Below are 6000 nucleotides of genomic sequence, written 5' to 3' on the forward strand. Positions count from 1 at the left end.
ACAGCCCCGTGGGGCTCAGTGACCGGCCCTGGCAATGCTGGCCCCGGCACACTCAGCCCCCTCCCCGATGCCGTGGGGCGCGGGAGCCAGTCCTTGTGGGCCCCCCTCCCCAGCACAGCCCGCTGCAGCCCGGTCACCATGTTAAGCCATTTCTTAATTAATCAGACTGATTGTAATGTGTTTTTAGGGCATTAAAATTCAATTGTGGAATTCTCCGCTGGCTGGGCTTGCAATGAATACAGAAGTTCGCCTAATTAGAGCTGACACGCAGCCGGCGGGAGAACCAGGCAAACAGCCCCGCCAGGGCTGCCCACCTCGGGCCCCTCGCCTGGCCCCAACACCCCCATCCCTGCCGCTGTGGGGACCAGCATCGACCACCCTCGCCTTGGGCACCCAGCCCCTGCCCTGGGCACGGGGAGGGCAGCGCTGCCTGGCCCTGGTATCCTTGGGGACGGCCTCATCCGTGCGCCTGTGCCAAACCCCTGTCCGAACACCAGGCAAGAGCAGAAGAGATGTTTCCTTATCGGCAGCATCAGGTCTTCGTTGTCATTACTACAGCAATTATCATCTCATTTGGAGTCTTTAGCTGCCATAATCTGTCTCTTGCACTGATTTATTCCGCAGGTCTCTTCCCCAGACGTGCAGGAGGGAAAGAGTCATCAATAAGAAGTCAACGAGCTCCGTCTCCCGGGAAAGCCTTTTCCCATCCGGAGCTGAGCAGAGGTGCCCTGCGGCTGGACTGTCCTTCCGGAGCAGAGCAGGGCTGTCCACACGCAGCGATGGCCGGGGCCGAACCGAAACCTGTCACTTCCCAGCATCATTGCAGAGCCGTTCCCCCCAAACCTGGTGCGTGTTATTTCAGCTGCTTTTCGCACCAGCACGCCGGGGCCGAACTGACCCTGCGCACACAGGTGGGCTGGGAAGCAGAGGAAGGTGTTCACTCTTCAGGGATGGACAGTCACCCAGGGGCCACTGCGTGCGGTCGCCAGAGCTCCCTGGGCGGGATTATCGCTCCTGCCTGTACCAGCAAAGCCCTGCTCCCCTCTCCTGCTCCTCTGCCCACCTCTCTATCCCTGCCAGGAGGGAGCCATGCTGGCCCGGCGCAGGGCAAGCAGGGCTGTGCTGTGGGGCTCCAAACTAGTGCATCCCTTGGGAAGGGCCCTGCAGTGACAGATGATGCAGTGGGAGCCATCTGCCCACACCGGCTGGCCCCACTGCCCAGCTCTTTTTGGGCATCACTCTGGGCCAGGAGAGGGGTCTCCTGACTACTGTTGGCAGCTGCCCAGCTCTCTCCATACACTGGGGACCCCAGGTACAGGGGCTGGTGGCAGCAGTCACCCCAGCTGAGCACATGGAGCTGCAGTGCCCCCAGAAGAGATTCTGTGTCTCCACAGCCTATGGTGCCTATCCCTGTTCCCACCCGAAACCCCTTGTTTGTAGCAGGGTGCCTGAGGCAAGTGTGGTGTCAGCAGGACAAGGGGAAGGGTTTGGGCACAGGTAGGAAGTCACTGCCCCAGTCCCCACAGCACAGCTGAGCCCGGGAGTGGGGCACAGTGAATTTGGCAGGCAGGGTGGCAGTGATGCCATCGTTCCTCACAGCTCCTTCCCCAGTTCAGTGACTCAGCTCCCATACCGCCGTTGCACCCACCACAGTTCAACCTGCCTAATGGAATCCACTTACATGCAAAATCCCCAGAAAAAAAAAGCGGTAATTAATGAAGTCCCTTTCATTACCATTATGCAAATGCGATTAATTTCAGCTGTTATGAATATGCAAATATTACAATTATGCTCTAATTGCCAATGTGTGTAAGGGAGTGGGCAGAATATCAAGTCTCAGACCAGGACCCAGGAGCTTTGGGGTGCAGAGTCGCTCCAGGACATTTCAGGCAGGAGGGGGAAGCCCAGGTAGAGGGGTTCTACCTGCTCCTGTGTGCTCAGCAGAAGTGTGTGTGAGGGCGCAGGCAGCAGGGAAATACGTCAGCCACCACCTGCCTGTGTCATGGATCCTTCATGGGCTCCTTCTACCCACCCCACAGTGCTCCAGGAGAGGCTCCACAGCTCCACGCTGCATCATGACCCCTAACCCCTCTGCCAGGTAAGCCTGTCCCCAGCAACACTGTTCCTCTGCTCCACTCCTGTTCGGACTCACATGGCAGTCACTGGGCTGCAGGGAGGAGAAGGCAGAGGAGGAGGAGGGCTACCAGGCAACGTGGTGCTGCAGAGCTGGAGGCAAATGGCAGCGGCAGGCAGAGACATGTCCTGACCCTGCTCCCTGCCAGCTGAGGCGATGCCGGCCCTGTGCCCACACAGTGCCACTGCTTTTAGCAAGCCCCAGCTGAGTGTCACTGGTCCTGCTGCAATTTCAGGATGGAGCCACTGTCACCCTTGCTACAAGGGGATCCTGTCCTCTGAGCCAGCTGGACCCTCCAGCCCTTCACTCACCCTTTAGTTGAGGGTTTGGCATGTCCTGGGATGCTTTGGGCACGGTGGGGCTGGGGGCAGTCAGCACATCACAGGTGCTCCTGCAGGGCTGCAGCAGTCGAGCTGTGGTGATTTCCTGCATGGGGCCACGGGGTGTTCTGTTGGGACTCCAGACCCTGCATGGGTCTCGCTCCCGCCGGAAGGCAGGCAGCAGTCGGGGGCTAGGCCGTGCAGTCGGCAGCCAGCAGGCTGTGCTCCTGCTCCCCACAGCACCGGGAAGTCACGCAGGGAAGGCCGGAGCAGGGCACTCACTGCGCGCTGCCTCTCGCCGCAGCGCTCAGCCCGTCCCGGCCTGTGCACGGGGCAGCCCCGAGCCGGTCCCAGCTGTGCTTGCAGCTGCAAAAAGCACCTTTCGCGAGGTGGAACAGCCCACATAAGCCCCAGCGCCTTCCAGCCCGGTCCTGCCATCCCTGTCCGGACGAGCGCCCCATTCCAGCCGTCACTGCGGCCCCGGACTCGCGGAGAGCAGGAGTGGTCCCTGCCCGTCCCGGATGAAGGCCGCTGGCCGCTGGCCGTGCTCCGTGCTGGGGCTTTGTTGTGTCGCAGAGGAGGGGTGTGCTGGCTGGGGAGACGTTCTGTCCCAATAGCCCTCATTCCAGCCCCCCATTGCAGCCTTTGGCCTTCTGTCCCCACCGGAGCAGGCTGCCACCTAGGGAAGGTGGCAGAGGAATAGAGCTGTAAGGACACTGCCATCCCTGCAAGGACACTAGTGCCTGCTCCCCACAGCCCCAGCAAGCCCATCTCCACAGCCCAGCAAGACTGATGGCTCTGAGGCTGGGAAGCCCTTTCCTCACCCACTACCACAAGTGTCTTTTCCACAGTGGCAGGGTCTGGTTGGAATACGTATTTTCCCCCCTGTGCCTCCAATATGGGGATGAAGCAAGACTCCCCCATTACTCAGGGTAGTCTGAGCACCGTGTGCCTTACTGGAGGACCTCTCATACACAGGCAGGAGAAACCAAGCAAGGCAGCAGGTAGCAGGGTGCCCAGTGTCTGGCAGGGACAGGCATCCCCAATGCCTGCACCCGGCAGCACAACCTGGGCTTGTCCCCAGCCCCACATCCCCAAATCCCTCTGGCCTCTTACCATGGGACTCAGCTAGAAAGAGAAGGAGAAGGAGGAGATTGAGAGGCTCCTCAGAGCTGCCTCTTGGTTTCCAAGGCGATGAGACATAATGGCTGTTCATCCCGGCAGGGTCATCCCTCTGCACTGGAGCTCTGGAAGAAAGGGCTGGGGATCAGCTGCAGCCCCCAGCCCTGGCATTCCAGCTGCCCACCCTATTGGGACGTGCTGAGCACCCACAGCCTTGTCCCTGCCGGGGCAGCTCTGCTCCGTGCAGGTCAGCACTGGCCAGGCACTGCTCAAGGGCACAGTTTACTTCACACAAGCTGTTCCCTGTTGCCGTCAGTGCTGGGGAGGGAGCAGGATGTTTGATTCCCCCACACAGCTGCCACCATGTCCTGCACATGCTGGTGGGGTGTGCCAGACCTGGGGTGACCCGCACGGGTTTCAGACCAAGTGTGGGCCACCCATGGGTGCCGTCACCACTGTGCCCGGTGGTCCTCTAGTGATTCGCAGCAGGTGCTTGATGTTCTATTCCCTGAGGTATGACAAAGGCACAGTCACAGCTCTGCTCCCTGTGATGCCCCTTGTGTTTTCCCAACTAATTGAATTCAGAGAGATTTCTTCCCAGCAGTGCCAATCGATGAACCCCATGTTATCAGCCCCCGCCACCCCCCCTTACCCCCCCCCCCCCAGCCCTTGGGATGGATATGGGCAAAGGGAAAAATTGAATTTGCGGCCATTTTCGTTGGGATTTAATTGGGCAGTCTCACCTCGTTGCCTTAATCCCAGGCGCTGACATGCGCAGCAGAGATGGCAGCTCCCCTTATTTATCACTTTTCAAATATTTGCCTCTTTGCAGTTGTGGGAAATCGATGCTCCTGCCTGTGGCATGCCGGGAGCGACCTGGCCGGGCGGCCGGGCGACTGGGGATCCATCAGCCACTGCCATCGCTATCGACAGGGCGATTGGGGTTTAAGAGGCACTTTGATAGCAGAACCGGCACACATTAAGTGCTCGTCATCAGGGGATGATCATGACTTATTACTGCTAATTCTCCCCGCGCAGCGGCGGGGCTGCAGGGCTCTTCCTCGCTAATCGCTGCCCGGCTCCGTGCCGAGGCGCCGGCGGCAGGTTCCCCGCGCTCCCGGGGGACAGGGTGCTGTTTTACCCTCCGTGCTCCCGGCCCGGCCCTCGGAGCCTCTGGGAGTCCTCGTCCCCAGGGCACGGGGTGTTGCTGGGGGGCTGCGGGTTTTCTCTGCCCCCTCACCACGTATCCAACCTGAGGGAGGTTGAGTCCCCGCTGAGCTCCTACTGCCAGCCCGGGTGGGATGGTGGAGGGACTGCAAAGCTCTGGTGCAGCCACAGCCACCGGTGCCTGTGGAGGGGACAGATGCCCACGCTGTCCCCCTCGTCTCTCGCTGAGCATTCCCAGGCCCTGGTGATGGCTGCATTTCCTCTATGGTTCACCATTGCTCCCTTCAAGCTGTCAGCATCCTGTTTGCTGGGGGTGTCAGCTGGACAAGAGACATGACCAGCATCTGTGAGAATGGCAGCACTGCCAAGGAATCCTGTACAGCTGAGTGTAGCCAAGGGATGGGACACAGCTGGGCTGAATGATGTCCACGTTTCCTGCAGTCTGAAGTGGGGGGAAACTCTTCCTGAGCTCATTCCAGGTAGCCCTCAGTGCTCCTGGTCACTGTCATAATAGCTTGGCTCTGGTCCCAAGTTCACCTCCCTGGATCTCTCCTCCCCAGGCTGCTCCAGGATCCCCATGAAAACCTGGGCAGCCTCCAGTTCCCTGGTGGAGCTACTGTGGGGCAGCCACATGGGCTCTTGCTGTGAAAGCAGCCAGATTAGTGTCATCCGGCCCTGTCACTTGGAAGGTGTCCAGTAATGAGCAGCCAGAGAGAGAGAGATCCTCAGTGGCAGCAGACACTGCTCTCACCGTGCAGTGCCTCTGGCACGCCAGGGCTACCAGCTCCATGCTGGGAGAGGGTCCATAGAGGCACTTCCCAATGGACCCATGCAAGGGATGGGAGCAGCAAGTGGTCCTGTTCTGTCCCCTCTGGGTGGGGGAGGGGGTCTCAGCCTCCCTACAGCAGCACTGAGACAGGTGGGGGATGCTCCTGCATTGCACAGAGGTCCCCCAGCCATGGTGCAGAGGACAAAGTTCTTGGCAGCTGGATGCCAGAGCCTTGCTGGCATGAGGTGGGCACAACCTGAAGGAAGGGCATGTGGAATTGGGAATGACCTCCTGCCTGTCTGCTGCAATCTTGATGGAATCCCTCCCTCCCTCCCTCCCTCCCTCCCTCCCTCCCTTTCTTCCTCTCTTGGCTCTCTCGCTCCAGCCTGGCTTGGGCTCATGTCCTGGACTGTCCATCTTGGGGTCACACTGTGGTTGGCTGCTCTGGCAGTGAGGACACTGTTTCTAATTTCAAACCCATCATTCCT

Source organism: Chamaea fasciata, unplaced genomic scaffold (assembly GCF_029207755.1).
Source record: "Chamaea fasciata isolate MVZ Bird 193981 ecotype frontalis unplaced genomic scaffold, bChaFas1.0.hap1 SCAF_10, whole genome shotgun sequence".
Taxonomy (NCBI): Eukaryota; Metazoa; Chordata; class Aves; order Passeriformes; family Sylviidae; genus Chamaea; species Chamaea fasciata.